This window comes from Osmerus eperlanus, chromosome 14 (genome assembly GCF_963692335.1).
Source record: "Osmerus eperlanus chromosome 14, fOsmEpe2.1, whole genome shotgun sequence".
Taxonomy (NCBI): domain Eukaryota; kingdom Metazoa; phylum Chordata; class Actinopteri; order Osmeriformes; family Osmeridae; genus Osmerus; species Osmerus eperlanus.
In genome coordinates this window covers 9458136-9470749 of record NC_085031.1, presented here as the reverse complement: position 1 = coordinate 9470749, position 12614 = coordinate 9458136, and positions in this window count along the sequence as shown.

Genomic DNA, 12614 nt, shown 5'->3' with positions numbered 1-12614 from the left:
ACAGTAGTTTTGTCGTAAAAAAACACACAAACACCATCAAAATGAGATTACATACAATAAGTAAGAGAATGCGTATTTACATCTCTACTGTACAAGCACAGCTATGGCATGCTTCTCAAACAGCTTCTACCAGAGCCGAGACTAAACCCCTCTCATCTCTGCATTTCCCAAGACCGCAGGTCTCTCGCTCCTTCCCTCCCAACAGTCTAATCCACCCATCTACCAACACCTCCCAAACAGGTGATGTGGATGAAAACAGAACCCCGGGAAAGCCTAAGACCTGGGATTTATAAACATGCTCTCTGAGGGGGGATATTGTCCCTTATTTCTAGTAACGCTAGTGGAATACAACATTGCAGTCATATCTGTCAGAGACCTGAAGCCAGATGGCACAGATGAATGCGCCAATGAATGCCATGTCAACTCCCCCACCTTCCGGTACCAATTTATTCCCCAAAAATGTCTGTGTAATTTACACTGATGTTTTGAAGTAACTAAGTGGGTGTCATGTCCACATATTGTCCTGCAAATAAACAGGAGAACAAAGACCTGTACATCTTTGGACATGCCTTAGACATAAAACCAGAATGTCAGACAAGGACCAAAAACAAACACACACAGATCAAAATGGTTTGTTCCTGGCATTACAAAAGTGCATTCCTAGTCCAGTTGGCATTTAGAAGGTCGAAAAGGAATGAACAGAGGCAGACGCATGCACACACACACATACACACACACACACACACGCACACACACACACACACACACACACACAAACAAATAACTCATACTCAAACACATACACATACATTACTCAGTGACTGACTGTAATGTCAATCTCAATTAAGATGGAAAGGTCAAGACTTAATATCTGTCCAGGTCCTACAAGCCAAGATTACCTTGTGACAGTGTCTAATATACTGTGAGCCTTTACAGAGGTTAGGTGTGGCCCAGATCTCACACCCTTAGAGAAGCCTCGCTCTCCCTGTTACACTCCCTTTTACAGTATTTTACAATCGCTATGACAATTTTTTCAATACTTTTAACAAGTTTCCTAATCTATTGACACAGTTACCACAACATCTGTCTGTGTTGGCTATACAATTAACACATTTCTTGTCGCTTTGACACAAAATGCATAGAGTAAACACATTTAAAATGCTTAAATTGTTTTACACACAAGCTCAACCAAGACCAAAACAATCGGTTTTTACTGCCCAATTTACCAATGCTTTGACACTGTATGTCAGAACAGATAACATCATGTTCAAAACCTAACTTACAGTATTGGCTAAAGTCAAAGTGAACAGCTGTTCATATTGTGAATTGAAACACAAATATATCCCCTGTATTTCATTCCATTGCTACTGAGAAACAGCTGGTAGAAGTTATGCAAACAAATCACAGCTGATTCCCAACTAGGAAACACTCAGGTGTTGAGGTTCTTTCAATCGCATGACCATATGGTACATACAGTAAAGAGGACCTCTATGGGCTTATCTTGTGTGGAAAAAGAACAATATAGAGCAACATGAAGAAAGTAAGAATAATTCCTGCACGAGGGAGAGGAAGACAAGTACCAGGACAAGGGAGAGGAACAAAATGTATGCATTTACTAAACCGAACTAAACTAAAATGAAAAGAGGCTTCAAAAGAAACTGCATTGCAAAACACAATCTATGATTCATATACTGTGAGAACTGACACATATATAAAATAATGCAGTTTCTGTAATTCCATCTGATGTTCGTGTTTTTTATGACATTGTGCTATGATTGACTAAATGTTCCTGTTGAAAGAGAACGTGTGTTTAGTTTACAATGTGTGATTTTGAGCATGAAATTAACTATTTTGCCAATTGTGTGTGGTAGGTGTGTTGGTGCGTTAAGAGTTTAGGAAAAGTGTTAGAAGTATTGAACAAATTGTCATAGCGACTGTAAAAAACTTTTATCAAAAATTGTGCATAACATTGAATGTTATGGCTCCCTCAATGCTACGATATCATTACGATTATCACATTCTGCAGTTGATGAAATGCCCTTTAATAATGACACTATCTCTGAAGAGCATGGCAGATGTTTTGAAATGAGTCTGACGTATTTCTGAAAAACCTAGCTCCCCATGTGGGTCAACACACACGCCATTAATAATGCCAACATTTCATCCTATTCAGTGAGGACATCTTCGGAGAATTTTCCAGCGGCGTTACACAGTGTTAAACTGTCCACCAGCTTGCAGAAACTCTCTCTCTCTCTCTCTCTCTCTCTCTCTCTCTCTCTCTCTCTCTCTCTCTCATCCATCATTCTTTCTCTGCCCTTGCCCCTCCCCCTACATCTTTCTCTCTCTGCTTATCCCCCACTCCCTCACCTTCTATATTGACACCACTAAACCACCCATCTAAGCTGGAGCTGGGGACATGTCTCAGGACGTGGTTGATAGTTCACGCTCATCAGAGGCCAATTCTGCGTGTTTACTGTCCACCTCCCTAGCTTGTCTTGACACACAGGTTTAGACAAGCAATGAAAAGAGCTTTGCCCTTCCACCCGACTCTAAGTATAGAGACATCTCATGAAACTACAAGCAACAAATGGCCCATGCGATATTCAAGATATCAGCCATCGCATGAGCAAAATAAATAGTTTTACAGACTGACAGGTAATAACACACGCTAAGCTGTTTCTTGTCATCTGTGTAACAGAGACAGGCCCTGTTTCATCTGCCGCCTTGCAGGACGGAGTGTCTATTACCCCTCTTTTATTGACAAGTGTACAAAGGCCTTGATTTGCTTCTCTGGAATAGAACATCTTGTTTGTACAGCCAGACAATGTGAAACTGATTAACATTGTCAGGGACTGAATAGAAATACTGATCGGAGTGTAAAGGATTGTGTGAAAAACGTCACACGCAGAGACTTGGTGTGGACCTGCCAACATTAGCTTACCCTCACATCGTCTCCTCCCACACACACAAACTCAAGCTATACAAAGCTACAGGGTTAAACACACACATGGGTCTGAATGCAGGCTTTTTCTTTGGAACTCCCTCTCAATATTTCCAGAGATTTGTTACCTTTACCAGAGGGGGCTTGGAGAATGCTACTGCGGGGAAGGGACCCTTGCTCTGCTCAGCTCTTTGAATGGGAAGTAATCCCCCCTAGATGACGTCACCCCCCCCCCCCCCCCCCTTACAACACCTGGCTTAGGGGTGAAGACAGTGTGGGGGGAAATGGTTCCCACGCCTATGCTTTTCATTTACTAATCCTGTGCAGGCAGGCTGGGATGGTAAGAACGTCCACAGTGGATTTGTGGGATTTTTGGTCAATGTCAGTGAGTAAGTGCACAACAGAAAGAGATGTGTGTGTGTGTGTAAGTTGACAATTTTAGTTAACTAGAGCAGTGCCTGTGACATATTTCAGATTGTTTGCTTGTTCTGCTAGTCAAACTGACATAATGTGCTTTGTCTTGTACATTTCCCTAATTCTAATCAAATAGCAATTAACTAAATAACCTTGTCAGTTTTCCACTACCACAGTTATCGAATATACAACACATCATGTGGGTAGCTAATTTGCTAATATTAGCTTTGGAAAGCCAGACTATATTACTTGGTAGCTAACGTTAAGTGGTGATGGATACAAAGCTAACACATGGAAACTCAGGAAACCTATCCTTGACTCTTTGCCCCACCATGTTGCCATCTTTTTATTGAGAAATTAGATGTTCAGTGACAGAGTGAACCTGAGCCAGTTTGTGTCTTGTGAAATCCATTCTGTATGCAGTATCTAGTTTCTGAGTCTTGTTGCTGCGTTTTCAACAAACACTAGTGCAGTCCCCATTGGCCAAATGTTAGGCTGTAAACCTGGTTGTGTATTTATATATATATATATATATATATATATATATATATATTGTTTGCACACAGTCCATGTGACGTCTTTTTGTTGTTGTTGATGAATTGAGTAATTTAGATTTTTTTTCCAAACCAGAGACAACAGCATATTTTTCTTATGTTTCGGAAGTCCATTTACAGTTAAATCCTCTTGAAATGGATTATCATTTAGGAATGTTTTGGTCTTTTGACTTTCAAACTAAAGGCTAGTGAAACTCTGGGGGTTGTGGCGAGAGTGTTCAGTGTCAGGGAAGGGTGCATTCTCCTCCCCTGGAGTAAAGACACCAGGTAGGAGATAAGAGCAGATAGCACAGATAAGAAGCTTCCAGCTGACGGCTATGATAAGAGAAGGCCAATGGTCAACTCAGGGAGAAGGAGGTAAATACCTACGGGGACAGGATTTTTTAGTCAGACACACACACACACACACACTTGAGGGATCCATTGTGCCGGGAGCCTGCAATGTCAAAGTCCATCTCTCTGAATCCAGAAGCCCAGGTTACAAGGTCACATCTCATGTGGATTACATCTGATTATCCTCCCGATTCTGCCCCCCCACAGCCGAACGACCGAAATCTGGGGAAGAATAGTCCACACACCTGTCACACACACACACACACACCAGACACACTCGCAAGTAGGCACGCCTGTCGACTAGCGGCCCCATCTCCTTCATCTGCGCTGATCTGAGACCCTGTGGTGCTGCGATAGTGTGAATCTGTCTACTCCGTTCAAGGCTGAGCTTGGCAGATGCAGAATCCTCCAATGCATTCCTCTCCTAATGCATATAATGGGATCCTAAAGGCGTGTGGTGTAAAATGTGAACTCTGCCCGACTTCAGGCCTCTTTTGATGTGTCCACGGATCATCGCCACGAACTTGGGGCTGGAACAATCACCACCCTGAGAGTTGGATTAACCGTGAGGTCATCAGGAGGAGACCGATGTACCGACGGGAGGCAGAAGGAGCGGATGGATTACGCATGAGTGTAAGAGTGAGGGAGAAAGCAGTGTGTTTGGGCGAAAGACATCAAATTTGGGGTGGGTGTGAATGAGTAAAGAGAGAAGGGTGTAATTGAGCGGATAATCTACAATGTGTGTGTTTTGCAATACTGAGCGAGGCGAGGTGTGTGTTGGTGTGTCAAGGCACAGCAATGATGGGTATACAGACATTGCAGTAAAGTAAACATTCACATTAGTCTTACTGGAGCTCTGCAGAAATGCCAAAGTGTTTCTGAGAGAAAGAGAGAGAGATAGAGAGAGAGAGGGAGAGAGAGAGAGAGAGGGGGAGGGAGGGGGGAGACAGGGAGCAAGTAAAATAATGAGAGCGTGTGAGTGTCAGTGACAGAGCAAGACAGAGGAGAAAGATAGACAGCGAGAGGTTTAGAAAAAAGAGATGGAGAGAACACGGTAAATGACGAATGAAGAGAAAGCAGGAGTAGGAACAAAAAAAGGACAGAACAAAAAAAGGACAGAGTGAGGCAAGTCGAGGGAGCAAAACCCGGAGAGCGGAGACGAGCGTGACAGTGCAACTGCATGAGCGAGTCTGCCTCTGAAAGCCTGTGAGCAAGACACGGGTATGACACTATGAATATAGGGGGAAAAGGAAAATGTAGAAGGAGGAAAAAAAATCAGAGAAAGAGAGAGAGAAACAGAGAGAAAGAAAGAGAGAGACTTACAGCTGGTCTGTCAGAGGACAACCTTGGCCGCTGATCTGTGTAAGTCCCTGTCACCACAGGGAAGAGGGGCAGGTTGGGAGTCGGGTGGCATGGGGTGGGCACTGTGGCCAAAAAGGGTTGAAATGGAGGCCAGGGCAAAGGTGGGGGGGCACAGGTGGACGCTGAGGAGGGTGGAGGGGGGCGGGGGTTGCTAAAAATGTTGGAGGTGGGGTAGGGTGCTAAGAGAAGAGAGGGTACAGACTCAGGGGGTTTTGGAATACTGGAGGACGATGGATAGACACAGGGTTTATCTCCTGTTGCATTGTGGGTAGCAGACAGTTGTGGGGGTTAAATGAAGGGTGGGACAGTACCAGGGGGTTGTGGGTATAAATAGTAATGTGTAAGAGGGCGAGCTATTGCTGGGGTTGGATGGGGGTGTTTGCAGAGTTAAGTCACAACAACGGGGCAGGCCACTGACCTTCAGGAAAGAAAGAGGGTACATACAATGCTGTAAACTCCTTCCTGTCAATCATTTTACACAGGAATTTGAATTACCATATGTGGGATGTGTCAAGTTCAGTATTCTTCATGTGTTACAATACAGCAATCACTCCTGGTCCCTTGGCACTGTCAATCAAGCCTATGCCAAGCCTATGCCAAAGGTATGAGTGTGTGTATGTATGTGTGTGTGTGTGTGTGTGACACATGAGAGTCTCACACACAGAAGAGCCTGAGCCTACTAATGACCTGATTAATAATAAATAACAATATTATTCTGAAATGGTCAAAAGTAATGAGATCTCTACCACTCTTTTTCTCTGTCTGACTGGGAGGCCTAATGCAATTTTCCATCACTGCCCCCTTTGGCATGGACACACTCTCCTTAGAACATTCAATATGGGACTGTGGTGGTTTTAACATGGTGAGGTGAGAAAAAAGTTGCGAAGTGGATAGGGAATGGGAATGGAGGTATGTGTGAGTGTGTGTACGTATGTGTGTATATAAAGTGATGGATGACATCACAAATGACATCATATTTGGACAGCTGGAATTCCAAATATGTGCAAACCATATCAGAAACATGGAGCAAGAGAACTGGGAAGCACAGTTCACTATCTTCACCAGAATTATTACTTCAGGGGGACAGTGTGTTAGCATGTTTTGCTAATAAGCGTGAAAGCTAAGGGAAGGCTGTCACAAACCTGAGAGCAGGCAGATTAACATCGCTAACACCTCAGACTCTGTCACAGCCGTGTGTTTAGCCAGGCGGACACTAGTGAAGCATGGCACACACCAACACACAAATATCCTGGGCATCTGGCCAACCATTAGTCTTTAGCTTAGTCAATCAACCCCCCTATTGCGAACCCAGAGCCTCAGATCTCGGGCCAGCCTCCCTCACCCTAATTATTGGTTCCTTGTTTTAATTATTGGTCAGGAGAATGAAATGCGACAGTGATCGCCAATTCAGTTGGAGCTTGGTCTGAACTTTACCTGACCCCCAGCCAAGCTGTCACTGTTACATATTCAGCCACACATTAGTCACAAAGACGGCAGCTGTTGAAAACATATTACAAAGAACAGCATTAGGTGTAAAACCTGACACCGTGGTTTGGTAAGTAGATGGAGAAACTAGCAGGATGGGGATTACATGCATAATAAATTCTCACTACGTTTAAAATTAGGTTAAAAACGTTATTGTTTAGTCAATTCTACGACTGTTAAAGGTAAGTATGTTACTAGTTGGAGGCAACGGGGGACGGGTTGTTTCCATCCTTATTCTTTAAGTATAACTTATTTTAGAGTTCTCTTCCCCTGGAACAGATTTCATGTTCCAAATGAGGGGGGCTGTCGCTGTCTTGGTGTGTGGGGTTGCATCAAATTCCCCTTTTGCTGCACCAGTCCACACTTGACCGGTGGGGATCTCATTCTATTATGACTGTAACTGTTAGCTGCTCCTGGCATTCTCTAATCCCTGCTCTCCTCTCTCTGTCCCCCCCCCACACACATCCCTTGTGGTGTGGGGGGTTTGAGTTGTCAGCACCTGCCTGGTCGTCGGTCAGCCAACGCTGGACCTGGTCGCGAGTCTCCCGGTCCTGTCCTACTTCTATAAAGTTGAATAATGGATTTTGGTGTTTTAAAAACCCATCGACACTGTATGACTATGTTTAGCCTGTGTTCTGCTCCTCTCTCCCACCAACCGTCTCTGGAGGAGGGGATCCCTCTCTGAATTGCTCCTCCCAAGGTTTCTTCCATTTTTTTTTCTCCTGTTGAGAGTTTTTTGGGAGTTTTTCCTTGTCTTCCTTGAGGGTTTAGGTTGGTTGAGGGGCAGTTCTATGGGCATATGTGAAGCCCTCTGTGACATGCTTGCGTGTAAAAAGGGCTATACAAATAAATTTGATTTGATTTGATAATAAAGCCGTTCTTGTCCATGTACAAAATAAGATGCAATAAATACAGTAATTAGAGGGTTTCTCTAAGTACAATGCACATGATTGTGGACTTGCCTTAGCAGCTGTATGCTACTGACATCGCTAACAAAAGTTTAGATCTTGGATTTAAACCCTGGGCTGGGGGATATTTGTTTTTGAGAGTAACATGAGCTGCCAGTAGAGACACAGATATTTCTAAAGACATTTCACCCAACATCTCTGTCAACCCCCCACCCACATTTCCTAGCTTGTATAGGTCAGAAAAATTAAGACGTCATCGCACATCTTGAGTTGGTTGAATGGGTTTGCTTGGAAACGAGGGATTGCATTCTTCCAGCGTTGGGTAATGTACAGGTTTTTTTGAGAGATCTGCAGCAGGTGGCATACTGCAAGACAACATCACTCATCCAATAACCTCATACAAAGAGGAGGCAAACTTAGGTGACAGCTCTCTGTCCTTATCCCTCTTATTTCTGTCTTAAATGATTTCTCCATCCCTGTGTCTTTCCCCTTCACTCCTATGATCAATTCTGTAATGAACTCAGCAGGGGCTTGTTGTGAGATAAGAAAACACAGGACTGCACACAGTATTCCACTTATTCGCATGCAGGCACACACAAACACAAAAACTACTCTTCCCTACACATTGACAACATACTGTTCAACAAGGAGTTACAGGCATACCTCACCACTGAAGCCCGCAGTCAAACTCCTCTGGCTGCATTGCCTGAGGCAGGAAACTTGACCTCCCCTTAAAACAAATGTTGACTTTTCAACCTAAATAAATAGATAAGAACTGAAATTCTAAAGTGTCGTTCGTCCGTGTGATACTTTCTATGGCAAGGTTTACAGCTGACTATTTGAGGGCATCTGGTGATATTATGACAATCAGGTTTTTGCTTTTTGTAGATGTTAACCTAAGAGCAGACTCCCAATGACTGCTTGCTTATTAGTAATTCAAGACAAGGGACTGAAGGTTGAGGGGGTATCAGAGATGCGACAACACATTACTTCACTCACTCAACAGCTCTGATTGCCTCCTTCTGAGCTGGATTGAGTAGTAACATTTAGTCAGAATGTCAATACTGTCAATACTTTAAAAGAAGCACTTGTTTTTCAGGAAGTCTGAACAAGCAAGCAAGAAGAACATGACCACAGATGCTTTACTTCTGAAGTGATTCTACTTTCCATACTTACAACATGGAGCTAAAAGTTCCAGGTGATCAGTTACTGTAATGGAACAGATCCGTTGGAAAGAAATTCCTGGTCTCTCCGACTTCTCACAGAAATGGAAAGTTTTAGGCCTGATAAAGTGCCCGGTGTACAGAAGAGAGACAAGGTTCATTGTGTCACAGAGTTGTTTTAGCTGGTATGTACAGAACATGTATAAGTGTTCGGTGCATCAAGGTCAACCTCTTGTTCCTAAGAGTAATACATCAGAGTACCTCAAACTGGTTAGAAGTTAGCAACATTGTGATAAGATCAAACTTACACAGTTTATGCATGGTAAGAAGAAAAATGTGGTTTTAATCTGGGACAAAAGCAAATATCCCACAGCATTGTTGATTTTCACAACTGGCCCAAAGGTTGGAGGAAGTAATGTCCACACCACCTTAAATGCTCAGTGGCAGGAAGTGAAAATTGAAAAGGTTGTTTTCCTAGACCCGCTGTGGAGAACAGAGGAGGCTTAAGACCATCATGATTAAATCTGGGAGATAGGCTTTGCTGACCTGCTGGGAGGACAGATGTCAAAATTAGAGGCGTAATCATTTCAGTTAACAAGGGATAACCGACTTTGCTGCCTACAGCAACTTGTTTTCCAGTCACAGGAATTGTCCCCTTTTCAAAAGATAAAAGAAAAGCATCAACATTAGAATATAAAGTATATAAAATTATAATTAGATGCAGTATATACATTCCTCCCTGTGATTGTCTTTTTGAAGCTTTTCATGGGAGTTTAATTGTCTATTTCTTTTGCAGAGCAATGCGAAAGAGAAGCGTTCAAGTTGGGAGAAAATAAAAAAAATCGTGAATCTCTTTCTGTCTTTTTGAAAAGCAATGGGATGCGCTCTGCAAGGTTGGCACTCTACTGTTTCCTTAGTTCCAAAAAATGTTTTAACCCAACCATTACATTTGAAGTTAACTAAGAAAGACATTAAAATGAACTGACATCCACCAGAATCTCTGTTAAGTGCTTGCAGTGCAAGAGTCTAGGCAGCACCCTCCATTTCATTGGTTTGTGAGATAACAGCTTTTCAAAAACAAGGTGGGAAATGGAGACAGAAAAAGAGAAAGAGGTGGGAGTAAACATGTGCATCAAGGACGGAGGGGGAGTGGAGGACATAGTGTGAGAGCTGTAATTGCAATGGTTTTGAGAGGCCATTTTCAGTCAGTCGAGGCAATTCCTTGAACGGTTCAAAAACATGATCATACGCCCACGCACGTGTGCAGTGGCGGTTCTACATTGAATTACACCCAGGGCGAGACGCCCTTCGCACCCCCGCGCCGCCCCCCCCCCCCCCCCCCCTATTGAAATCAAAAGTCTGTTGTGGTAAGACCGATTATGTTCTATACAGCTAAAACAGCCTGGGGTCAAATTGACACCAAACATAATAGGAGGGTTACATAAACATGCCCTTACACGCTAAATGTCTGTTATTACATGCTATATTAATATAACTTTTAGGGAGGAACACTTTTAGTTATGACGTTAAACTATACTTTGTCACGAAATATAGTTGTAGCAAATAGCAAATGTTCGTCTTTGAAACTACCTACAGATTTGAAAATTCCGTTGGCTAATTACAGGGCCTAACCTAAATAATGAAAATAAATAATAACTGAACTTGTATCAGTTTTGTTGCAAAGCACACTATTATGGTGAAATGTTATCTCGTGTTTGTTGAGTTAAAACCGAAATATTGTTGTTGCATAGCAAGCATCATAGCAAAAAGGCTAACAAACGTAAAAGTTAGCCTATACCCCTATACCCGGAGAAAACCGCTTCGCGGCGCAGAGATTTTTATTTATTTATTTTATGCTCGTGCGCCCCCCACGTGACATGAAAAAATGCCGCCCCGGGCGGCTGCCCGGTCCGCCCGTGCCTAAAACCGCCCCTGCACGTGTGCACTAACATCAAGACAGAAACATGCGCGCACACACAGTACCCTTACCATTCCATTGATTATTGATAGCTGAATGTAGCTTACATGCATCAAAGCTGGATGATCAAGGGCTGCGATAGCCTCGCCGTCAGCATGCCCAGACACACGTCCGCACACACACACACACAGCTAATATTGACTTGCATACATTACATTTAGTCATTTAGCAGACGCTCTTATCCAGAGCGACTTACAGTAAGTACAGGGACATTCCCCCAGAAGCAAGTGGGGTGAAGTGCCTTGCCCAAGGACACAACGTCATTTGGCACGGCCGGGAATCGAACTGGCAACCTTCAGATTACTAGCCCGACTCCCTCACCACTCAGCCATCTGACTCCCATCTGACTCCCATTAGGGTCTGCCACCGTTGCAGTTTGGCCCGTGCTTTTAAAAGCTTTTCATCTGTGTCCCCTGGCCCAATGTCATCTCTCTGCTGAGTCACACATGACTTTGGCAGAGGGGAACACATCATTGCAGAAGCCAATGCAGTGTGAAAAGCAAGATGACAGGGGTTATAAAAATGCCACTGACATACCGCATCCATTCACCTACGTGACGCTGTATAAATACCTATGAGATCTGTGAGTAGTGAATTCATTCAGGGATAATGAGAAGACACACCTGCACCGAATTAGACCTCGTCAGCCGTGCCATAAAGGAAGAAGCGAGCCCAGTCCAGTGTTGGGTGAGAACACAGCGCAATGACAGACAGCTACCATACATTAATCGCTGTCTCTTTTTCCCCCAGACTTGGCCGACGAAAGCGGGCACAGCCCCCTCCATCGCTAACCAACGAAGGCAACCGAACGACGGACCCGGATTCCGTCCTTTTTGGTTTACTTTTCCGACTCTCTTTTCGTACTGTTTAACGGGCCACCGAACCCTGTCTGCCGGGTACTTTAAGTTGATTTTTGTTTTTTTGTTTCGGCTGCATTAAAAAAAACATTCACTCTCTGCCCGACCTCTTTCTTTGCCACAGCACGAACCGGCAACCTTCTAATTACTAGCCCAATTCCCTAACCGCTCAGCCATCTGACCCCCATACTTAGAGAGAGGGAACCATACTGTAAAACCACTCACTGGGATGTCCTAGAATTCCTTCATCACCAGTTAAACTCCAAACTAACTAACTACAACCACAATGTCATGGTTAAATGGACTAGCGGAAGAAAATGAAACCGGGCCAGTTACACAAGTTTTTACTGTTCCCAGTCTTTGCCCACTGGGTTCCTCCACATGGGTGGCCAATTGGTGCCTGAAGGACCCAGAGTGAGATATACAGACAGACTTCTACTCCATCACAAAGACAAATGGCCACAGTCACAAGTTTGTGTGTACTATGTAGTATGTATGTTCATGTGTGTGCTGTTTGTGTGAAGTGGTGTGCATGGGCATCCATGTGAATGCAGATGTAAACAACACTGCTGTATGAACACGTTCGGGAAAGAGCAGGAGGTCTACCAGATAAATAACA